Genomic DNA, 26,321 nt, shown 5'->3' with positions numbered 1-26,321 from the left:
GAATGATATTTTAAGAAATAACTTTGTGTATCTTATCTCTTCTGAATATATTGTGGCATTTTGGCAACCAAAGAAATTTGGAGACTAAAAAGTTGACTTTTAAAATGTAATTTATTTAATTAAAGAGTTTATTATAAGATTGTTCAACCAGAGAAATTTAAGGTTAGAATGTGGGCGGCCACACTGCACTCCCTGCCCCATGCAACCCAAGAGGTTCTATTAGCCTTTAATTTTTATAATGTATTTAGGTTTTGAATAAAATTGTGTATACTTAAATAAATTTTTATTGTATCCTCTTCCATCATATATAATTATCAATTCATTATTGAGTTTCCCTTATAAATGCAATGCCTTTCATGTTTACAAGTAAATGTTCAATTCACTATCATTCTGTCTACACTAAATCACGAAAATTTATTTATTCACAGCTACCATGATGCTGTTCATCTTCCTTACTTAGTTCACACTGATTTAGCACCACATTAACTTGCACTAAAGGCAGTACCAATATACGACCTGGTATTCCTAACCTTTCTGGAATATTACCTTTACTCTTCTTCATTGTATAATACCATTATCAATTATTATGTTTAGAAAGTGGCCAATATATTGGCTTTCATATTTGCAACTCTATTCTTAAGATATAAAGTATTATAAATGTTACAGTTAGTCTGAGAGGTGTGGAAGACCCATTAACAATGATATAACCTATGAAAATACTGGAATCCAGATATTTTGGGGAACAAAGTAACATACATTGACAGATGTATGACAAGATAGATTACAATGAAAGTCTCCAGAGATGAATTTAGTTAAGGTAGTGTTCAGGCCTAGAGTACACTTAACATAAGAGTTGCAACAAAGGGAAAATCAGTGAGGCTCTACTACAAAGCGGAGATTTGCATTGCCCTGAAAGAAAGGTGTAAAACAGGACAATGACTTTTTAATTCTCTGGAACTACAGATCACTTCATTAGGTTGCAGAGAAGGTGAGTCACAACAGATTAATCTGGCCATTATTAGAGCTACTTGGGAAAGTAGATGGCTACAAGCCCAAGAGACCAGACCCAGAACGAAAGCAGCACAACCCACAAAAAGTAAAGAATAAAGAAAGATAAATAATTATCAAAATTATCTTGAGATTTGTAAGAAACTAACAACTGCTGCTCTATGGCCAATTTGTTCCAAGGAGCAATAACTTGACCAGAGAAAACCAACAGAAGAGAAAAGTTACACAAATCAGATCCCAAAGGACAACAGAAAATGAGGCAAAAGGGTCATGTTGTGCAAATCAGGTAAAAAGGTTCATGATGCTTATTTCTTCCTCATTAAAAGTAATGCAGGAAGGAAGGCAACGTCACATTAGATAAAGAATGGATTCTTGGTAGAGCAACTGAATCTATTCCAGCTCAAATAAGGAAAATATTCTCACTGCAAGGGATTCCACGTGCAAGTCTTGCAACGTATCCTTTCCATAATTGCTTTGAAAGGAGAAACCAGGAAAGTAACAACCGAAATATGAGTTATAAACACTAGAATACCAAGGGTACGAATACTGACGGGAGCCACCACCTTCATCAAAAAGGGCACAAAAATCAAAATAGTTGGGACCTACAAAAGACAACAGAAACACTAAGATCCTTATATCATTTTTGCCCGATTAAGTTTTCAATGTACCGGTGTGTATTACAGTATTGCGATCTAACGTCTGGAAAATCTCACTGGAACTTAGAATCTTGGAAAAGTCTACCACATTACAGAGAAGCTGGAAACAACAATGAACAAATTGCATCTTATTATGATGATGTTGCAATTTGTAATGAATTTGCAGAAGTAAGGATTTCAAATTCTCAAAATATGAAGATAAAAATTCTTATGAAATGGTCAAGATACTGAAGTTAAAATGGCATCAAATTTACGAATGACTCAATATTAAACGATTTACAGAAACCAATTAGAATACAGAGAAGCAGTACTTCTAAAACTCCACCAAACTATAGATGAATCTCTTAAAAAGCACAAATGAAATAGGAGTATAAATCATGGAAAACTCTATAAAATGAAAACTTCTGAAGCCAATAAAGGAACATGGCGTCATCATAACAAAACAGAAGGACCTTGCAACCTAAACACTTGGTCACCATCAAAACAACAGGTGTTATGCACAAGTGTCAAACAACAAAGGACTCAAACCTGAAACCTTAAATTCCCTTTAATTAAAATCCTCTGTTGACAAAAGACTGTTTAAACAAACACTTTTGTTTTGCAATGAAACAAGGAAGAATTAATTGGCCTTAAACACATACTGGAACCACAAATAAAAGCATTTTATGCATTAAAAGCAACAGATTTTAGTCCATAACAATTACACATTGGCTCAATGCAAAATCTATAACCATTACTGAACACAACTAAAAGTCTGACAAAAGGAAGGCACCACCATAAGGGACCTCAAAGGACACTAACAGATTCCAAAGAATGCATTAAACTACCAGGTCATTCTTTGATGCTAAAAGAGAGTCATCTCAAGAAGCGACATCCTCATATTGTCAGAAAACGGCAGAGAGAAAAACCATCGTTCAAGGTGTAAAGAGACAAAGTTTAAAGGATGCAAAGGACAATATGGAAAAAGCATCACTCGCCCATCCTTAGGAATCAAATGAAATATTGAATAAAAAAAATACTAACTATAATCGATATGACATACTGTACACCACAACTTTGTCCATTTGCATTGGAGACCAATGTAAGGCAAATGCAGGAGACCAATGTAAGGCAAATGCAGGAGACCAATGTAAGGCAAATGCAGTCACACTTCAGTGCAACAAATCCATCAGTTTTGTCAAAACCAGTTAAAATTGCAATATGCAAACAGAAAACAAGAACCAATTGTGTAGTTTTTTCCTCACCTTGCAAACTCCTAAAGGACAACCAAATAATTAGTTCATGTTTTCCAATACGCAGAATACTCTCATGACTAACTGCCTCTAGATACAATTATTCATAAATTCTTCCCCAAAAATAAGATTAAATGTTAAAGCTGTGGTTTATCTAGACCTTCATTTTGCCATTTGACAATTTTTCATGAAACTCTTTGATGAAATAATTGAAAAAGACACTTGGACCCAGAAAAAAATGAATCCCCAACAATATTAACAGAAGATCAAAACTACAAATAACCTCAACTTTTCAACAGCCTATAAAAGTGTACGGTAATAAACTGATCTGCCTTGGAACAGTTTTCCAACTAAATATACAATTAAAAGAAATGCTTATTGCAAGAGCCTATAACTATACAGATATGACCCATCTAATTAAAAGTACGGTACTATTCTGACCAAAGTTCTGTCGAACTAAGAAAACCAAGTTGGTGATATTACAAAATTTTATAGCATCCAGTTTGGTACAAGATGAAATCAAGACTTTATACGCTTGAAATATCTGGGAGTTTCTTATGAAGTCTGTAGATATGGGAATGGAATGGCAGGACGTAGGCCTGTGAAAAAGCTCAAGAAATCAGAAATCATGGAAAAAGAGGACCGATATAAATACAGACCTACAAGGAACTCGGATACAAAGTACAGGACAGAAAAAAAGAGCTATCATTTCAAGTCGAACTCCATTAGAAATATCTAGTTATCAAAACTACTCTCAGGAACTCTAAACTCCCTAACAAGGTCTACGGAACTTCTGTTAAACCTAAAACTAACTTAATCAAGGAGTTTTAAAACATAGCCTCTATTTCACAATATTTACATACATTGAACTACAAGTATTAAAATTGAATTGTAACCGGAATATTCAAGAGAAAATCCTTGAAAACTAAATTCACTTCTCTTACAGAGGAAATTCTATTTTACAATTTTTCCTGATATGTTATTCATGAATCTAGTTGGAAGAGTTCTTGCACCAAATCACCAAGACAACAAAGATTCTTCCCAATGACCCAAAAGAGAAGGTTATACAGTCTTTAAACTTACAGAGTCTATATTTCTATCCCTAACCTAACAATCAAAGAAAATATAACATCACAGAACAACATCTCATTTCACAAGTTAAAACCAAAGATATAAACCCCAAATTCTCTACCTGCAAAGGAAACCAGTTTCATGATATTGTCATGGCACAGTAAAAATAACAATTTTCTTCACTACAAAGGTAAATAAATATAAAAACAATGTTTTATTTACGCCATAACCTTAAAATCAATGCTCTTATTAATGTTTGTTCACTAACACTTTTTGCAAAACAGGATTCAATCTGGCAAACCTTCAAGAAATAAAATACAAATTGACAAGAATTCTCAGAATGTTCAAATGTTACAAACGAATCTTGGATGTTGGTATTGAAAAGATTTGACTTTTAAGCTAACCTGAAGTCTTCAATATATGACTGACACATCCATTTCTAAGTTCAGCTTACGTGAAAGTTTGATAAGAAGGAAAATAAAGTTCATAATGGCTTGTGATTCGCATATGATTATTGACAACCAAAAATGAAAGACCTTTAATAAGGATTGATATTTCTAAAAAGGTCTTATGAATACAAATTAGTAATAAGGGTGATAGACAAAGTGTGCGATGTGTTTGAAAGGTTTTATGGCCTCAAACAAACCGCAGGATGAGAGCCTGTCTTATGGTATGGGGTGTAAGTACTGTATTTAGGCAAAGGGTAATCTAAGATGGAGCTTTCGGTGCATGCTAGTGTTGGATGCATTAAGTGTGGGATATCTCGCACAATCCTTCAGTTGGACAATGTGTACATTCAACATCATGTAAAATATGTAAACCTATAAAGGAATCATAAATGAAATTGTATGTTATAATGTAGATCCTTTACACAAAGCGGAGTCTTGTAACTTCCGTTTCAAAATGTTGCAAGTTGAATACTTTGCAATCAAACCTTAGACAGAATTTTCATGAGACAATTCAGTGCATCAGTCTGAAGTTTCAAGTCCCCTGGATAAGTAGTTTGCAGACACCAATAGTGAAAAAGTCACATTAATTTGTGGACCTAAAGAGTAAGCAAAGAGGAAGACTCATAAAACAGCCTCTAGTGATTGTACTGATAATTAAATGAGCTCAAATGTTGGAATTAAATTAGGGAAGAAGATGTTTGTAGTACTACAAAGAAGCAGGAAAGTTCTGTACCAATATAACTAAACTATTCAGTAGCATATTATTTTTTGTGGATATCTAATTGACATTCTTTGCAGGTATTAACAAATGCTGGACCAAATTCTCTGAGAATTGAAATAATAACAACTCAAGTTGAACAATATGTCTAAGTGAATGGTATCCAGTGGAACAACATAAGAGTAGGGAATCTGCCAGGAAATAATTAATGTGAACAGGATATTTCACACAAACAATAACACATTAGAACGGGTAATGCAGTAGTGCCCTTGCACTTGGGGAAAATGGTCTAGTCCTTCAAGAGTCCTATATAGGAATTGTTCTTTACTAAAAGATATTAATTTCCTAATATGGAGTTGTCTTCTCCTGACTTTTGAAAGAGCGATAATCAGTAACTGTGTGTGCTATTCTTATGTCGTGTCTATAACGAAATATCTCTGAAGATTCCTTAGCAAGTGAAGGTTTAAGATGGAAGATGTGACCAGATAGAATGTAACTCAAATCCAATAGAAAAGGCTTTCCTTTTCCTAACTTCTTGCACATACTATTATTAGTCAAAGTTCAACTAACCGTCTGACTTCTTTGACAAAGACAAGCTTCAATTTTCAACCAACCTCAACACCTGACAGACAACTGGCCATGCAATTCATCTGGTGTTAGAAAACAAAGTCAAAAGGATTCACTTTCAAAAAGGATCTACAGTAATAGGATAGTAACCTACAAGAGCTTTTCACAGACATATCTGCAATGTATACCTTCGTGTTTAGAATCTTTATTTACTGTATTAAGAACCAGTTATGACTTGACTCTTCAAAACCCCAACCATACTACATTGATCGACTGCACACACACACTAATGACACAAGAACCATGAAAAGTCTTCATTGAGACATAAAGCTTGATAAACTTGATAAAAACTGAATGGTATTTTGAAGCAAAAGTAAATAAATATGCTTATTGAACTCTTGTATATACTGTACCACTGTTACTATCCTTTTTTTCCTAGGGGAAACTACGGTCTTTATCAACAATGTCTGTATTAGCACAGGGAAACTAATGTATACAGTAGACTTGCCCAACTGAACCTTTTTCAGAGTGAATCTCCTCCAACCATCTCTGCAGTCTAATAGCACATATATCTGTTTACTAAAGGTAGTTTTTGCCATTTCATCTATAATCCTCATCTACGATTCCTTGACCCAAATATATTCTCTCTCAACTAACAAGTTCTGTAGGTGAAGTAGCTCTAAGGTGAGTTTCTTCCTGTTGAGGTGCTCAGAAACCTTCCACATGAGGACGGAGTAACACACGAGCAAGTTTTGTACCTGAAAGATACAAGATGAGAATTATTCTAATATATTACAAAGTTATTGTTCACATTAATGACCTCACAACACTGTAAAAGTTCTTGTGATATTGAAAAGTTTACACAAAAACACAAATTTATTATTATTATTATTATTATTGCTATTATTATTATTACTAGCTTAGCTACAATGCAAGTTGGAAAAGCTAGATGTTATAGGAGCAAGGGTTCCAACAGGGGGAAAGTAGCCCAGTGAGGAAAGGAAACAAGGAAAGAAATAACCTAAAAGAGAAGTAATAAACAATCAAAATAAAACATTTTAAGAGAGACTTATGTCAGCCTGTTCAACATAAAAATCATTAAATATCTGTTTGAACTTTTACTTGACATAGTCTTCTGAAGAGCACACAATCATATTTTAAGGCTTTGTTACTTAAACCCCATGAATTGTAAGGCCTCTTAGGTCTGCCTATTTCATTCATGAATTTTAGGTGTACTACAACGAGATTTTTATAAATTACAGTTAAAAAAAGACAATAAATTTCACCCAGCATGGTTGTGTCAGTAGTCAAAACAGAACTAATTACACACAAAATCTACTGTAGAATCATGTCCTCAAAGCCTTACCTAATATCACAATGTTACAATCGTTTTGTATTTTCCGTAACTATACAAACCGAAGATCTTTCATAGGAGATTAATTGTAAGAGGTCAAAGTCCCAATAACCGAGCTGGCTGATTACTGACCGGGGAAATGTCACATAATTTGGTCCTACATTGGAGCAAAGTCATGACTACTGTCAACCTCCTAACAACTTGAGCACAAAGATGTCGCAGGTTGTCAGGCAAGGTCCCTCCCTACAAGGAGGTCATGTAAGAACCTATACCCATAAGGGTATGGTGTTTGAATGTGGGATTATTATAAGAAATGGGCTGCATACATTTCATCCATCTCCACCTTGTCTGGAAGGATAAAGGTGATACTTCACAATACAAAACTTATCTATCAAGAAAAGTTAACTCTGTTGTGAGGCTCGTCTGCATCTAGTGTAAATCAAAGCATAGTGCCCAAACAGGCAGAAGGCAATTACCATCTGACATAGCAGCCACCTTACCAATGGTCTTGTGTATCCCAAAGAAACACAAGGAAGAGGAATGTACTAAAAGTCCTCTAGATGGTTCTGCAGGTCTTCACAATCAACTCTTTTGAAGGGAAATTTGTCTGAGGCTCACTGACCAATCTTCTGTTCAAGAGGAAGACGGGGAAGAAAATACTGTACAGTCTACTACCAAGAAAAATACTTCTCATACTGTAGTGGTTAGTGGGCTGTGACCAGGTATAGATTGCACACCGACTCCAAGTCGCCACCATAAATTTAAACAGATGTCCCCAGGAATTGCAAATGTTGATGGGTACCAACCCTTGTTTCTGCCTGATGCAAAGTATATGACTGCATCCAACCAAAGATTGAATAAGAGGAAGCTCAGTAGATGATGGAAGTGGATTCTGTGGGAAGAGACTCTGGCCGCAAGATCAAAGTGTTGGAGTGCCTGAGTCTTACATTGGATCCCTGTTGTCAGTACCGACATTGTTGAATCAATGAACAGTGGTTACAGAGTCTCAAAAGTGTCTTGAATATGTCTGGAGACATGAGAGAGATGATTGCAGCTGCCAATATCTCGTGTTCAATATCTTTCAACCCTAGCGTGGTCACGGGAGTGACTATTGGTAGAGTACTGCTCCTCCCACTAAACCCTGCAATGGGATCAGTCAATGTCTTGTCAGAGACTACAATCTGTGCTTTGGTAACTTCTTCCTTCTCTTTGGGTAGATCTTTCATTCATTTTTTATTCAGATGGATAAAGTTATATCCTATTCACATAAAACCCAAAGTATGACTGTCAGTAGGTTATGGACATTTAACCCTCATAATCCATATTTTTCAATTGAAAATGTCTCTGAAACTACTTGCAAATTATCTATCACTGCTTCCCACTCTCCTGAAGAGAGAGAAAAGTCAAATGGCCAGCAAGGGGAAAGAAAGCCAGTGACCTTTATTACTACTGGTTGTGCATGAGCTGGTTCATGTAAGAATAGAGCATAGGCGGCAGGTGGACGAGCTCCTATCGAAGAATCCTTCCTCCCACAGGAGACTCACCAGACAACCCAAGGACAGAAAGGAGTAATAGAATGCCTGTCCTTGGCTGAAGAGAATCCTTGCCAACAACCTCATGAGCAAGATGTGGCATCTCCAATGGTTCTTTGATTGCTAAGAATAGATTTGAAAAGGCACATTCCAAACTCTAACTTGCAACCAAGTTGGAAGGTCTTGGCATCTGGGAAAATTCTGTCATGGATCTATGAGTGTGGGCAGATCTATACCAAGGCGCAGTAAAGGCCCGTTAGGCAATCTCGAGTGATGGCGTCACCGAAGACTCTATGGAACGTCCAGCATCAGGAAAGAGATGAGGGGCAGCTTCCCACATTCCAACCAGCTGTACTTGGGACAACTGCATAAGCTCTTGTACCTCATACTGAAAACCCTTCCAGGGGGTTGGGTTTTAAATCCACAAAACCTTGCACAGGAATAGGTCAAAGTCTCGAAAGACTTTGCCAGATCGGTCATTCTGTGTTTGCCCTTTTACTCCTTTCTTGGAAGGAACAGGTAACAACAGGAGGTACCTGTCGACTCTAAAGTTACGATTACCTGTAAAATAAGTGTAAGTCTCAATATTGTGGTTTTTGGTGGTGGGATTCCTGATCGAAGTTACTAATCTTAAGGTTTGTCATAGCAACATTTTTTTAAATGTTCCATCTTTATTTTTTTTTCTTAAATGATAAAATAGTTTGTGGTATAGTATCTGTGGGTGGTGTACAAATGGAGCACTCGTAATGTTAGGGACAAAATTGGGATTCCAAGTTTGTGTGAAGAAGTGAGACTCAAAAGTGAAAGGCATTCATTGTATGATCCATTGTTAGCCAGTAACCTCAAAAACACTTCCAACTATGCTAGGGAAGGTTTTGGATCAAACTATTCAAGCAGTGAATTTTGTCATTGGAACAGCTCTCAACTCCCAACTTTTCAAACAATGATGTACCAATATGGATGCAGCCAATCAACTGATTTTTTTTTCACACAAATAATCAATAGTTGGCAAAGGAAAATATAACTGAGTGAATACAGTATTTAATCTTACAGATGAACTCAAATTGATGTTTGACAAAGATGTGCAAATCTTTTGCCTTACTTAATGATTCAGAATGGATTATGCGTCTCGCCTATTTAGTTGATATTTTTGAGCAGCTGAATCTTCAGATGCAAGGAAGGAATACAAACATAATAAAATTCATAGATGCCTTGAAAGCTTTAACGAAAAAGATGGAAAATGGGAAGAGAAGGTCAATGTAAGAAATGTATCAGCCTTTGATCAAATGTCATCCGTATATGTTTGTGGAGAACACAAGGTGCAAAGAATGAAACTTCTCAGCATTTGATGACATTAGAAAGTGATTCCAGCTGATATATTACTGAAATCATTGACGATGAACTGGATTCAGTTAGTTAATCCATTTGAATTATCAGTTGAAAAATATTCCTGATGATTGAAAAGACGAATTTCTGGAGTCTTAGTACTGATCAGGAGTAACAGAGAAATCCATTACATAATTCCTACCTAAACGTGGCAGGAAGAGCTATCCGTGCACTGCTTCCCTTTGTGTAGACATGTCTTTGTGGGACAGGCTTTTCAAGTCCTTTGCAAATCCTGTTTTATTAAACTGATGCCATCCTTTGTTATTGGCGTCCCTGGAAAATCCAATAACGAAGAGTCAGAGTAAAGAAAAGAGATTCTAAATCAGAGAAGATTTTGGTTCCATCTGCATGAAACACATTATGTGGCGTTTTAATTCTGGATTTTCAGGAACATATCTATGATCTTTAGAGAATGCAAGTATGTGCAGATAAAATGTTACACCTAACTTGAGAAGGAAATCAGAGCTTGAGAATGTGTACAGTTACAGAAATATGACCCAGTGATACTCACATGCTGATACTGGCAAGAGTCCAGACAGGAGATGGTGTGACGTTCGGTTCACAATTGAGAAGTAGTTCTAGGAGGTTAGACTAGACCAAGCTTCTATGTGACCCGAGGCCATCGACAGCAGCTTCCATGTCGTGTCATGGCTTGTTTCCTTTCTGCTCTTGATAAACATTGAATTGGTTCCCTGGAGAATAAAAATAAGAATCAAAACATAATGTAATAAGGATAATCTGGTTAGATTGGATTAGAGAACTGGGGCTTGGGAAGCCTTCAAGCAGACGTGTAACATGTGGGAAAACCCCATAGTTGCAGTATGAAGGACAAGCAGAGAGGTTGGAGAGCCAGATGCAAGAAAGGAAGTGGGAATGGAGGTACTGTATAGCAGAAGGTTAAAAAGGATGCCTACAGTGAACCACTTGTAGTGTGCTGGTGGCACTACTCTTCTCAGGATGATATACTGCATACAACATTAAAAAAAAAAAGGACAAAAACATATTTTATGATGTGGAAAACTAAAAAGACACAGGGAAGACAGGAATAGGAAAGGAAACCAGTTGATCGGAATCCACCAACAGTTGTCCACGAAACAACGTAATGTTTGAAGGCAAATGTTTGAAAGTGAGGTTTGAACAAAGTTTGAAAGTGAAATTTGAACATACAGTTTGAAAGCGAAGTTTGAACATAAAGTTTGAACGTAATGTTCAAAAGCAAGGTTTGAACGTAAAGTTTGAAAAAGAGCTGAGAACATAAAGTTTGAAATGGAGGTTTGAATGTAGTGTTAGAAAGCGAGGTTAGAGCAATGTTTGAAAGCGAGGTTTGAATGTAAAGTTTGAAAGCGAGGTTTGAATGTAGTGCTTGAAGGCAAGGTTAGAAAGTTATGTTTGAAAGCAAGATTTGAACATACAATTTGAAAGTGAAGTGTGAACCTAAGTTTGAAAGCGAGGCTTGAACTTAAAGTTTGAGAGCGAGGTTTGAACCTAATGTTTGAAAGCGAGGTTTGAACCTAATGTTTGAGAGCAAAGTTTGAACCTAATGTTTGAGAACAAGGTTTGAACATATTGTTAGTAAGCGAGGTTTGAACATAAAGTTTGCAAGCGAGGTTTGAACGTAAAACTTGAGCGAGATTTGAACCTAATGTTTGAAAGTGAGATTTGAATGTAAAGTTTGGAAAAGACGTTTGAGCGTAAAGTTCGAAAGCGAGGTTTGAACATAAAGTTTGAAAGCAAGGTATGAACGTAATGATTGAAAGCGAAATTTGAACATAATGTTTGAAAGCAAAATTTAAACATACAGTTTGAATATAATTTGAACGCGAGGTTTGAACATGTTTGAAAGCAAGGTTAGATCGTAAAGTTTGAAAGTGATGTTTGAACGCGGTGCTCAAAAGTAAGGTTAGACCAATCTTTCAAAGTGAGGATTGAATGTAAAGTCTGAAAGCGAGGTTTGAACGTAATGTTTGAGAACGAGGTTTGAACGCGAAATTTGAGCATTCAGTTTGAAAACTAGGATTGAACGTAATTTTTGAGAGCAAGGTTTGAACCTAATGCTTGAGAGTGAGATTTGAACGTAGTGTTTGAGAGCGAGGTTTGAAAGTAGTGTTTGATAGAGAGGTTTGAACGTATTGTTTGATAGCGAGGATTGAACGTAGTGTTTGAGCGCGAGGTTTGAACCTGTTGGATAGCGATGTTTGAACGTAGAGTTTAACGTAGTGTTTCAGAGCGAGGTTTAAACTTAAGTGTTTGAAAGCAAGGTTTGAACGTAGTGTTGATAGCGAGGTTTGAACGTAGTGTTTGATAGCAAGGTTTGAACATAATGTTTGAGAGCGAGGTTTGAACGTAGTGTTTAATAGTGAGGTTTGAACGTAGTTTGAGGGGGAGGTTTCAACCTAATGTTTGAGAGCGAGGTTTGAACATAGTGTTTGAGAGCAAGGTTTGAACCTAGTGTTTGAAAGCGAGGGTTGAACGTAGTGTTTGAGAGAGGTTTGAACGTAGTGTTTGAGAGCGAGGTTTGAACAAAGTGTTTGAGAGCGAGGTTTGAACGTAGTGTTTAAAAGCGAGGTTTGAACGTAGCGTTTGAGAGCGAGGTTTGAACCTAATGTTTGAGAGATAGATTTGAACCTAATGTTTGAAAGCGAGGTTTGAACGTAGTGTTTGAGTGAGGTTTGAACCTAGTGTTTGAAAGCGAGGTTTGAACGTAGTGTTCGAGAGCGAGGTTTGAACGTAGTGTTCGAGAGCGAGGTTTGAACGTAGTGTTTGAGAGCGAGGTTTGAACAGTGTTTGAAAGCGAGGTTTGAACCTAGTGTTTGAAAGCGAGGTTTGAACCTAGTGTTTGAGAGCGAGGTTTGAACGTAGTGTTTGAGAGCGAGGTTTGTACTTAGTGTTTGAAAAAGAGGTCTAAACATAATGTCTGAGCTAAGTTTGAACATAACATTTGAGCAAGGTTTGAACGTAATGTTTGAGAGCAACGTTTGAATGTAATATTCGAAGGTAAGGTCTGAAAGTAAAGTTTGAAGATAAGGTTTGAACAAAATTTGAAAGTGAGGTTTGAGCGTTGAAATTGAAAGCGAGGTCTGAACGTAAAGTTTGAAAGCAAAGTTTGAACGTAATGTTTTAAACCAAAGTTTGAGCATACAGTTTGAAAGCAAAATTTGAACATAGTTTGAAAGCAAGGTTTGAATGTAGTTTGAAAGTGGAGTTTGACCATCAAGTTTGAAAGTGAGGTTTGAATGTGAAGATTGAAAATGAAATTTGGATGTGAAATTTGGAAGTGAAGCTTAAAAGTGAGGTTCGAAATGCATCACATTTAAGAAAGGGAAAGAAAAAGAGAAAGGGAAAGGGAAAGGGAAAGGGAAAGGGAAAGGGAAAGGGAAAGGGAAAGGTACATTTTGGAAATTTTGGAAATTTTTGTAAAGTTACAACTTCATGAAACAAAGTACTCGGCTATTTGAGAGTATAGTACAGTATAACAAGGATACTCGAGTATTATATTTATTTCCGGATAAGTCCTCCCATTTCATCGTATTTTCCGCCTATTGAATAACTGTATAGAATATTAATTGCATTGTTCACTGAACTTTTCATCTCATTTAACAAAGATCAGTAAAGGCCTTTATGCTTGCGTCCAAACAATGACAGTTGGACAGTGAGAGCCTCCTGGTGGTGGTGACTAGTGATGGCAGCACGAGTGATTGGTGTACGAGTAACGAGAAAATTTTTTTTTTTGGTGTACTAGAAAAAATAAGAAAGGAAGAAAATTGGGTGCAGAGATAAGAAAATTTGGGAAGTCTTGTAACAGCAATACTGGTGGGAGTTGGGAAGCGAATAGGAACTAGATTTCACATATTATACGAGAATGGGTCCAAAGACATTTAATAATCTCATCTCGAAACTGGATATTTCTGCTGAAGCCCCATTACAGGAAACCTTCCTTTTCCTGTTAACAAGATGCAACTATGCACCACTTCAATAAAATAAAAGGATTTCCGGTGTTGGCCATTATCGGCGGATACATTAAGGTATATCTCACTAATTATTCATTAGCACCAAAAATAAATGTCTTTTCGTTTAAATGTGGGAGTTTTCCTATTAAAAAGGTATTTCTTTTATTAGGAAATGTTGTTCTGACCGGAACTATAATCTTGTCTATACAGAATTGGAGATAAAACGTAACTTCATAATTGAGGCAACGATTTTATCAAACTCATCATCTCCCCAATCTTTATCCACCAGGTACAAGACTCGTTGCTTTGGTAAAAATTCCCAAAATTTGATAAAAACTTTACTGATCTTTGTTCGCTGCTTCTATGCTTCTGACGTCATCTTAAAGTTCATTGTGTGGACGGAGCCTCAGAGTTCTGTATTTATCTCTTAACTACAAAATGTTCTAGTCAACAGAAGACACAGCCTACGATGTATTCTGTTTTGAAATGCTGTACCTGACACAGGTGGGGGAGGGGAGGTTATGACCTAAGTCAGGTTAGGAGGAGGTACCTTAGGCCAGGACACATCCTATTGATGTCATTGCAAATAAAACAACGGCAAAGGCAGTTGGATAAAGCATACAATAAGATTGCGTATAGAATGCAAAGATCCTTGAATAATGCATACAGGGCAGAATTCATGGAGTACTGTCAATGGTGCAAAACCTCAAAATTTATATTTTCCTTCAGGGCGAATTTCCTTGAGAAACAAATTGTTTTTCCTTTTGTTTGCAATTAATTTCAAGTTTATTTAAATCATCAATAATGAGGATTTTCCTGTTTTCCTTCCAACTAAACCACCGGTTCCCACCACGTGTCAGTTGGGAAGGGACAATGGCAGAACGGTTCATTTGCAGACATTTAATGAAGGAAAAGTTTTTGTCCTATTAGAAATTTTGTCCTGTATTAAACTAAACCTATAATTCTACCAGAATAGACCACATTTTGACCTTTATACAACATGAGGACTAAAAGAAGCCTGGATTATGAACGACTTTACTGAAGTAGGCACAGAATGAAGCACACCAGAGCTCTCCTAAGTGGGTTCACATTCAACATTCTTATTCTACATTTTACAGATAATTTCTGAATATGCCACCTCTAATTGTAGATTAACTTAACAATAAAGTTACATAACTTAGTTTAAAACACTAATACTTACAGAAAAATTGCTGAAAACGCACAAAAATATATAAAACTTGTGGACTGAGGAAAACATTCTGTACAGTAAGTATTACCATCAGCCATGTTGTTAATGAATGGAAATCCCTAAACAAATGAAATAGATATCAAAATTCCCTAAAATAAGAGCCAATTTCCCCCTAGCATTCATCAACCCGGTCTAAACTAGGTGTTACATATATTTTATATTTATAATGTGCTATTTAATTTCCCTCAGGAGTTTTTGCAACCATAAACAATGCAATTTTGCTTAAATCTTCGTAATAATTTCCAAAACTTGTCCTCGAAATCCCCAGATTTTCCTTATTTGGAGACAATTTCCCCAGAAGCAGGCACAAGACCTTGCACTTTGCACAAGACCTTGACCTATATGCCAAAAAGCCTAAATACAAAATATTATATTGAAAATCATATCTAAATATTAATTTGAAAATATTCGACGGTACTAGTAATAAATTTTATTAGTTTTATGGTAGATTTATATCATTTCTCGTGCTATTGCCTTGCCTAATATATAACAATCAATTTTTACTTTAAACTTTACTACATAAAATAAATTTAAATCATCAATAACTATAAATATTAAAAAATTATAATAAAATATATTGAAATGATTATAAATACTTTACTTATTTGTAAAAGTAATTAAATTTCAAGTATATTTTACTAAACTTGTCTGGTAAAATCTGACACAGAAGAATCATCTTTTGCCTAATCTTAGAAGGAAAACACCTTTATCAGTTCTCTTTTACTTTGGAATAAGAAATAATTATTAATGTCGGGAATTTCGACCTGATCAATCGAAATTCCCGCCATTTGACTCCGCCTACAACTACGTCAAATTGGAGGGAGAAGAGAGGACTCGCGGGCGAATGAATGTCGTTCAAGACGAGAATGTTTAGAACCAAAAAGAGAAACCGCCTGGTAGGGGAGGCGTTGAGACTAAAGAAATCAATTACTAGTAATTTAAGATTAAGAAAAATAACGTCATTCTATTGTAACATGATAAAAAAATCCAATCTAGAAATTTAGGTTCAGGACAAATCGCGCCAAAAAAGTGATGTCGGAGGTTGCATGGCTTGCTCGCCCTCTTTGATCCGACGTCCCCAATCACAGTAAGTCCTATCTAATTGTTCTCTCTCCCCACGCCTAGTGTACCCAGGTCGGTTTCCGTGTAGGCTAGGTCTTGATAGAGTTGTTGTAAAGTTTGTATCTATAAATATTTTGTCGATCCTTGTGCCAGGGGATCAGTGTTATTGTGTAAAGTAACTCTAAAGGTCTCGGTAAGAGGTTTATCGAGATAACCTTATAAATTTTCAATTAATTTTGCTAAAATCTTGAGTCCGATGCGGACATAGTTTTTTTTGGTCGCACATGTTCTTGTATATCAAGTAAAGGTTCATTTTTCATGTTTTTCGTATTAGATTATTATTTTTGTAATAAAATTTGTTAAAATATAACCATATTCTATTTACTTCCCCGAGGGTTTTGTGAAGTTTGTCCATAAGACCTTGTGATTCAGCCCAGTCTATCAGGCTATTTTGTATAAACCGGTGAAATTTCGCCACATTTGGTCCTTCGAACCGGATCACAAGTGCTTCCCAGAGCCGGACGGGACTAATTGGAGTATGAGTTTTAGAGTAGCGTTGATAGGGCACAGCCAACTCCCACCAAATCTACCTCAATGTTCGGGTAACGAAATAGAAATCTACCGCAGGCCGGGGGGCCTAGTCCACCATTTCTTGAACGAACAGTTGGAATTCTGGGACAAGAGGTACGATTTGGTTATTCTATACCTAGGAGGGAACGACATGGCTAATGAACATCCCAAAACTGTGTGGGATAATTTGAAGGTCCTCATCGAGTGGTTGAGGAGCATAGTGGGGATCATTGCAATTTGTGACGCAGAGGTTAGGGAATATCTACCCGATAACCGTTTCGCCGTTAATTCGACAGAGTACATAAGTAAAGTAAAGAATTTCAATGCCAGAGTTAAGAAATATTGTTCAAAGAGGCTTCAGTACGGTGTGAGACACCTGCCGATGAACTCCAGGGCCTACCGCGAGGGCAGATTAAGAGATAGGGTCCACTTTGACCAGTCAATCCGCAACGCTTTCCTCAACCGGCTGATGAGGTTGATTAGGAGGGAGAGGGAGAGAAGTAACAATTAAAGGTTCGTCTACGTCCCGATGTGCGATCGCCCACGTGGGTCAGTTTCTTTGAGTCCCTTCTTAACGTAAAATTACCTTTCTTTCCTTGCTTTGCCAAACCCCCCAAAAAACGTAAAGTAAAGTTAATTAAGATGGCGGTGTCCACGATCGTTCATATCGAGGCGTCGATGGGCCTACTGGAAGACTTACTAAGCGAAACGCAAAGGGCGCTGATAGAGACCTACTCTGAGTCCGTTTACCAGAATTTGGTAACAGAGTTGCAGGCAGAGGTCCGACAGCTTAAAGAGCTATACAAAAGCCAACGCGTTAAATTAGAATCTAATATCGAAGCCCGAATTAGGCATATGTTAGGTGAAGCGACACGTGCTTCCACCCTATTGTATAATAGAATAGATAAAGTGAAAGGCCCTTCAATGGGGAATGTTGCCCTCCCCAGGTTGAAGCCGCTGCCTCTCCCCACGTTTGAAGGGGAAGTGCAAGAGTACGCATCGTACCGTGAACTATTCACGATCCACGTGGATCGAAGAGCTGATTTAGACGAAGTGTCTAAATTCACATATTTATTGGGGACGTTGGGCAAAGAGCCGCTTAGGATCATCAAATCTCTAAGTGTAACCGCCGCGAACTATAGTGTAGCATTAGACCTATTAGATAAGCAGTATGGCAACGTGCACCAGACACTCGTGATTCTGCACCGTAAATTAGCCAACATCTTTGTGCCGTCACTAAACCCAGTAGAACTCAAAAGGTTCCGTTTTGAGTTGACCATCATTATTGAACAAATCAAAAGACTTAGTACCAATGACTTAGGCCAGGGCATGGTCATGAGCCTCATTAATCAAAAACTTTCAGAGGGAAAACTATACCACAAAGTGGTAGAGCATTTGAGGAAATGCGACTATACGTTGGACGAGTTTTTTGAGGCAATAGATTTTATTGTGAGAATGTTAGAAGACGATGCGTTGCAGAGAGGCGACAGTCTTGAGAGTGACAAAAGACCAGACAGTAGTGTAAGACCGAAAACCCATCCTATCCACCATAATTCCTGCCCATTTTGTAGCGAACGGCATCCGCCTCACGGATGTCGCCAAGTGACTGACGTAGCTGCTAGACGTCGCATTTTGCTAAAAAGGGGTCTTTGTTTTAATTGCATGAAATCAGGCCATCGTAGCGATAAATGTCCCGTTTCGAATTCCTGTAGAAACTGTAATGCTAAGCACCACACTGCAATTTGCGATGCGGGTAGAATGCAATCAATCCCAAGTCATAGTAATAGTCAATCAACAACGTCCCGCCCCGTAGTAAATGCGACGCCTGCGCAGAACCAAACTGCCCCCCGTCCATCCAAAGTTAAAGAAGAATCTAAACCATGCACGAGCGCAAAGATCGCGCAGAGGTCTGATGTGGACCTCCCATGCACTATCTTGCCAACAGCCATGGCAGGTATTCAACAAAAGCAAGGTAGTAAGCGAGTCCGCCTATTTCTCGACTCAGGAAGCCAGAGGAGCTTCATCTCTGCAAAAATTGCCCGTCAATTAGGCCTACCGGTGGTAGGAAGAGTATCCTTGAATATAGCTCCGTTTGGTTCCGAGGAAATAAGCGGACAATACGATGTAGTAAGTTGCAGGGTTGAAATGGGGAAAAGAATCGTGCGTATGAAGTTGGTGGCACACGAACACGTGGACGTCCCGATACATAACGTGGGTTATGTAAAGGTCAGACAGCATCTGTTGACCAAGGGAGTCACGTTAGCCGATCCAGCAAACCAATCAGATACCATGAAGAACGTTCACATTTTAGTTGGGGCTGATTATTTTAGCTATTTTATCATAGGTGTTGAAAAAGTAGATGGGATAAATCTTTTCTTAACGCATAATGGTATGTCCCCATACGGGAAGGTGCCACAGTAGCTGTTCCAAGGGGAAAAGGTCGAACAAGTAAGAATGTTGAGAGTGTGCAGAATCACGGACGAGCCATATCTGTATGATGTAGATGAGTGGTGGCGATTACACCGTGTTGGCATCGCCCCATCTGAGCAATACACTGTTCGCGAGGCCGAGGCCGTGCGAAAGGTATCGCAAAGCGTTGTAAGAAAACCTGAGGGATATTAGGTTAGCCTACCATTCGGGTCGGATGCTAGGCCAGAAACAAATTATCGTAATGCTGTGGCGCAGTTAGAGTCGTTGCAGACCAAATTCAGAAAGGATAGGAAATATTTTGAACAATATCAGGGAGTGATAGATAAATACATCGAAGCAGGTTTTATATCAGAGGTGAAGAATCCCATAGTGGAAGGTTATTACATGCCACACTTTGGTGTTAAGAAAGACAGCCGTACCACCCCCCTTAGAATCGTGTTCAATGCCTCGGCAAAGTCAAAGGGTTGCAAGTCATTGAATGAATGTCTCTTACCTGGGCCCAATTTGGTAGAGGTAGCATATAGTTTAATTATAAGGTTTAGGTTGAACCGATATGCCATGTTAGCCGACATAAGTAAAGCATTCCATCGTGTTTTGTTAGATCCTCGTGATGCCAAATACACACGATTTCTGTGGCGCGAGGCAGATGGTCGAGCGCTTACCTTCGCCTTTAGAGTCGTGGTGTTCGGCATCACAGCTAGTCCATTTTTGCTACAACAGATATTAAATTGTCATTTCAAAGAGGAAGGGCGCCCAGATTTAGTAAAATCCTTTTATGTCGATAACTATCTAGCCACGTTTGAAGATTTAGAACATATGAGGCGAGAGCATGAGTCTGTTCATAACATCTTAAAAGGGGCGGGTATGCCCTTAGAAGGGTGGGCCAGCAATCACTTGGCCTTCGATAGCGAGAAACAGTGGAGTGAGCCTGTGAGTGTAAACGTGCTCGGGCTGCGATGGGCCCGGGACGTGGACAGATTGTGTGTGAAAGAAAGTAAAAGGATCTGTGAGTTGGGGGAGGGATGGGTGCCTACGAAGCGTAGGGTACTTTCCCTATTAGTCTCCATTTATGATCCGATAGGTTTGATAAGCCCATTATTTGTAAGGGGAAAGCTTTTCCTTCAACAACTATGGGAGGATAATGTAGGTTGGGATGATGTGTTAGGAGAAGAAAGGGCTAAAGAGGCAAGTGAATTGTTGAATGATTTGAAAGCGGTGAGCGACATCACCTTTCAAAGATCGATAGGAAGAAGGGGCTTACAACTTCATGTGTTCACCGATGCCAGCAGTAAGGCATATGGAGCAGTGGCATATACTAGGGACGAATGCAATCGGGTAAGTCTGGTTACGAGTAAAACCAGGATCACTCTGAAAGGGATGAGCAAGCTGACGATCCCTAAGCTAGAGCTACTGGCCTTGTTGTTAGGCAGCAGACTAGCAAGAACGCTCAAGGAACTGATCGAGCCACGGGAAATAGTAATGTTGGACCGACAGTAAGGTAACGTTGGCATGGGTAGCATCTCCCGATGCCAGGTCTAATAAAAATGTGTTTGTTTCTAACAGAGTGGCGGAAATTATTTTTATTCAGCAGGTTTGTAGTTTCAGTCTGAACCATGTCCCTAGTCATCAGAACCCTGCCAACATCCTATCCCGAGGTGCAACGGCTCGACAATTGCAAGCTAACTCCCTGTGGAGGAACGGTCCAGAATTCCTCAGGACCACGGGAAAGCCTGTTCCTTACAAGGAGGAAGATCCACTACATCAAACTCACATAGTAGCGGCGGTGCAGGAGTTGAGGGAGGAGATGTGTCCTACCCCCCCAGGCGAGATTTGGGACATCCTGAAAAGGGAAGTAGGGTTCCAATTCTTGTTAAGAGTAGCCAGACTAGTTTTAAAGTTTGCTAAGATAGAACGGCATCCGTTCAGTATTGTTGTACAATTAGAGCAAAAACATTATTTGCCTACTGTTTATGCCTACTTAGAGGGCGGAGTCAGACCCCCTCGTGAAGTAGCTAATTTTGTCAGACAATTGAATTTAGTTTTAGTAGATAATCTCATCTGAACCAGGGGACGAGTGTCCCATGTAGGAGAAACTGATCATTTAATTCTCTTGCCAGCCAAAGGGCATTTAGTTAGGATGTATTTAAATTATTTGCATCAGTTACATTTGCATTGTGGGGTGAATACTCTAATAGGTATCTTTCGACAGAAATGTTGGGTGGCGGGTCTACGTTCCATTGCGAAGCGAACCGTGCGGCAATGCCCTGAATGCAAGCTAGCCTTCCAGCCTCTAATGAGACAGCCACCACCACCCCCCCCCTGCCAAAGGAAAGGATCACCCTCACAAAACCCTTCACAGCGGTCGGAGTGGACCACACAGCAGTAATTCATACTGAGACACGGCCAGGATAAATACTTATCATAACCTGCATGGCTAGCAGAGCCGTGTAACTTGACTTCTGTCCCTCTTTGGAAGCAGAAGAATTCGTGTTGGCACTTAGACGGTTTAGTGCCACCCATGGTGCCCCACAGCTCATCATGTCCGATAACCATCAAACCTTCAAGGCTGCCAGCCACCTCCTGCAGGGACTCTATGAAGAAGATGAAGTCCAGCAGTTCCTGAGGAAAACTGGCATAATGTGGCGGTTTCAGACGCCCCGTGCACCTTGGAAAGGTGGGTTCTTCGAGCGTTTGATAGGAGTAACGAAACAGACCCTCCAGATAGCCCTCGGAAAGAAGTACCTGCCGGACGCCCACGTGCTAACCCTCGTGAAAGAAGCAGAAGCAGCGGTGAATAATCGACCGCTTATGTACAGCGGTGACGAGCGCGAGGATGAAGTCCTCACCCCCTCCCATTTGATAAGAGGACACCAAGTCCACCTCATGGCACCAATCTTACCAAACGACCATCTCAACGAAACCTTCACCTCTCGGAAGCTACGTGATCGTTACATAAGATTGACAGATTCACTAAGAACATTTAGGGATCGCTGGAGAAGGGAATACTTGAGTGCCTAGAGAGCCCGGCACGACTGTCGGCCCGGGGAACCCTCCAAGCTGCACCCCGGAGACATCGTGCTAGTTAAGCAGGAGAATAAGAAAAGAGCGACATGGCCTCTGGGACGTGTCGTGGAGACGTATCCTGACGACGACGGAGTCGTACGTTCGGCTAAAGTGTTGTTTGAGGGTGTCGAATCGCTGCGAGCTGACAGCCACCTGGTTCCCCTAGAAATAACCCCCTCTGAGGATGACGATGGAGGAGAAGACGGCGATGACGGAGAAGAGGGCGCGTACAGTTCGACAGCCGGAATGCCAGGGATAGCGGAGACGTCTGGGGACGACCAGGGTATGGCAACAGCTACGACAACTCAACAACCAGCCACAGGAACGGACGACAACGACGAGAAAGGTGAGAACTATGCAGTTAGGGAAAGAAGTGAAAATGAAAATGAAACTGAATCAGAACAGACGAACGCACAAAGACGTTCTGCACGCCCATTGAGAAGGGCTGCCGCGAAACAGCGAGAACTAATGGACTGTCTGCTGAAAGGTGACGACATTTAAGATGTAGCTGTAAACAATGAGTGAAAAGGGGGCGTGTCCTATCCGGAAGGTAGGGAGGGTGGAGTTTGTGAGGTGTGCATGAATCTGCGGAAGTTGGAAGTGCGTAGGGGTGGAGAACGGGGACGGGATGGTCTCTCGTGCGTACAGACCGAGCGTTGCACAGAACCAACCCCTCCCTCTTGTACTCCATTAAGTAACAGCCTGCATGTAGCAGCGCTATAGAAGTCTCGATTATTGTGAGTTGAGACAGACTGAATTTGAATTGTCATGTATGCATTTCTGCCATTTTCTGATTGTCTTAGGCCCATTGCCTAATTGCCTTTGCACTCGAATTGTTATGTATGCATTTCTGCCATTTTCTGATTGTCTTAGGCCCATTGCCTAATTGCCTTTGCACTTGAATTGTTATGTATGCAATTCTGCCATTTTTCTGTTTGTTCTAGGCCATTGCCTAATTGCCTTTGCATTTGAATTGTAATGTATGCATTTCCATTGCCATTTTCTGTTTGTTTTAGGCCCATTGCCTAATTGCCTTTGCACTTGAATTGTTATGTATGCATTTCCATTGCCATTTTCTGTTTGTTTTAGGCCCATTGCCTACTTGCTTTGCCATTTGAATTTTGTATAATGTGTGTACATTATCACTGATTTCTGCTGTTCCTTATGTGTATTATACACGAGTGCATTAGAATTGCTAGGCCCATTGCCTAATTCTAACTGTTGTATGACTATATGTTTATTATTGATTATGTTTATTGCCCCGGGGTAACATTGCTGTGTTGTATATTGTGCGTACTCTGTTAGAGTCGTTGCGGAGCGCTACGCAGCGAGCCTAACAGAGTCTCGGAGTAAGTCACTCCCCCCACTCCGAGTCTAGTTCCATCCTATTGACCAACGTTTCATCGCTCCTTATTTTGGGGCGTGGAGGATGTCGAGAATTTCGACCTGATCAATCGAAATTCCCGCCATTTGACTCCGCCTACGACTACGTCAAATTGGAGGGAGAAGAGAGGACTCGCGGGCGAATGAATGTCGTTCAAGACGAGAATGTTTAGAACCAAAAAGAGAAACCGCCTGGTAGGGGAGGTGCTGAGACTAAAGAAATCAATTACTAGTAATTTAAGATTAAGAAAAATAACGTCATTCTATTGTAACATGATAAAAAAATCCAATCTAGAAATTTAGGTTCAGGACAAATCGCGCCAAAAATGTGACGTCGGAGGTTACATGGCTTGCTCGCCCTCTTTGATCCGACGTCCCCAATCACAGTAAGTCCTATCTAATTGTTCTCTCTCCCCACGGTTTCCGTGTAGGTCTTGATAGAGTTGTTGTAAAGTTTGTATCTATAAATATTTCATCGATCCTTGTGCCAGGGGATCAGTGTTATTGTGTAAAGTAACTCTAAAGGTCTCGGTAAGAGGTTTATCGAGATAACCTTATAAATTTTCAATTAATTTTGCTAAAATCTTTAGTCCGATGCGGACATAGTTTTTTTTGGTCGCACATGTTCTTGTATATCAAGTAAAGGTTCATTTTTCATGTTTTTCGTATTAGATTATTATTTTTGTAATAAAATTTGTTAAAATATAACCATATTCTATTTACTTCCCCGAGGGTTTTGTGAAGTTTGTCCATAAGACCTTGTGATTCAGCCCAGTCTATCGGGCTATTTTGTATAAACCGGTGAAATTTCGCCACAATTAATATAGATTAAAATAATCAAAATCTATCATTTTATCAAAAAAATTGTATCTGCAATTTTCATCTTGATATTCTATGAAGGATATAAATTGAAATCTATTGTTGCATACTTTAATTTCACGATCAAAATCTGTCAACAATTCTTATTTCTAATCTAAATTGTCTGGGTCACCAATACTAGGATGGTTTACTGTGAGTGCTTTGGCAAAAGTCTCCCACCATCACTAGTGATGAAAACTGCCCAAACCTCAGACGTGAATAAGGAACTATCTGAGGCTTTTTTCATGCAGTGTATAATACTAGAAACTGCTGCATTTGTTAATATATATATATATATATATATATATATATATATATATATATATATATATATATATATATATATATATATATATATATATATATATATATATGTGTGTGTGTGTGTGTGTGTAATGCATAAATCTCACAATGCTCAGATGGAAATGAAAAAAAATGCGAGAAAATTAATTGGATTAAATTAAATGAAAGTAAATTTACTGAGTAATATTTCTAAGTGTTTAACAAAAGAAGGTTTAAATCACATATTTCACTTTGTATAAGTTCATAACTATATTTGTGTAATTTATTGAAATATAATTGCATTTTCATAATAAGAGTTTAAAAAATATCATGTTGAAATACAAAATTGAATAAAAGACAATCTATTTAACATTCGAATTATTAACACATCACTTATGTTTCATGTAGACACTTGTTACATTTCATGCAATAGAAACCCACAAAAGATTTGTCTATGCATCAAATTTTCTTGGAATATCAACGAGGGATTTCTACAACAACAACAACAACAACAAATGGTGTTTCTGATCAACAGATATCGACAACAACAACAACAGAATGTGCTCAACTTTGAACATTAATGTGACATCATGTGATGATGATGAGCAGAATCTTTAGTAAATGGAACAAGGCACAATTTATAGAGGATTCAAATCTATGATAATTGTGATTAAGATTATTTGACAACGTCTTTGATATTGACTTGATTAGAAATTTGGGTTAAATTTTGGGTTTTTAATTCTATGGCTGAGTTCCAACTCTTTGCTTGCAGGATATTGGGATCTGATCTATTTGGTTTAGTAATATATGTTATCTGTATTTTCACAAACAATTGCCATAACTTAGACTCTTAGAGCCTTAAAATCAGAAGAAAAATAATATAGTTGGAATTATGAAATCTTCATGATTCTGATATAAATAACTTCCATGAAAATATGTTCTAGTAATCACACACTTCTCTGAGTTTGAACAGATACTCTCTCTCTCTCTCTCTCTCTCTCTCTCTCTCTCTCTCTCTCTCTCTCTCTCCTTTAAGAGATAGGGCTCGGCTAGACCAAGCGCGATGAGCGGCGAGGTTAGCGGCATGACTCGGCGGCAAGCCAGCGACAAAATGTTGGGTGGCCACACCGGAACCGCCACACCTCTCTTGCCTCCTTCAGCTTTCGAAGATAGCCTTCCTCGTAAACATGATGGTGTTTGAGTAGGAAATTACTTCCGATTGAAAATCGTTATTTTAATCTGAACTATAAATTACACAAGAGTCTGGATTCACGATTTTAATAAACAGAGAAGGGAAAGTAAGTCAATTTTGAAATTAATGTTCCCAGTCTCGTTTGTACGGCGACAGATATAATGAATATCTCCATATTTCACAAGTCTTTTGATTTTTTGATGGCAACATCCTTCCTGGATTCAGACTCAAAAAACAAACGTCGAACTATAGACAACCTCAATCTCTCTCTTACCAGCTATTATAATTGCTTCAAATATGATAAAGTTCACG

At 38.6% G+C, this 26,321-nt stretch overlaps 1 long non-coding RNA gene across 1 annotated transcript; it reads right to left on the bottom strand.

The window, feature by feature from the left end:
• Positions 1-261: 261 nt before the first annotated feature.
• Positions 262-15,195, bottom strand: LOC137618711 (uncharacterized). Its single transcript, XR_011039817.1, has 3 exons — positions 15,122-15,195; positions 10,485-10,665; positions 262-6,459 (listed from the first exon to the last, which is right to left on the bottom strand). It is a non-coding gene; the product is annotated as an uncharacterized lncRNA (long non-coding RNA).
• Between the last annotated feature and the right edge of the window lie 11,126 nt (positions 15,196-26,321).

The sequence above is a fragment of the Palaemon carinicauda genome, chromosome 25 (genome assembly GCF_036898095.1).
Source record: "Palaemon carinicauda isolate YSFRI2023 chromosome 25, ASM3689809v2, whole genome shotgun sequence".
NCBI classification, from domain to species: domain Eukaryota; kingdom Metazoa; phylum Arthropoda; class Malacostraca; order Decapoda; family Palaemonidae; genus Palaemon; species Palaemon carinicauda.
The sequence above is the reverse complement of the archived record's forward strand: the minus strand, read 5'-3'. Positions and strand labels throughout refer to the sequence as shown.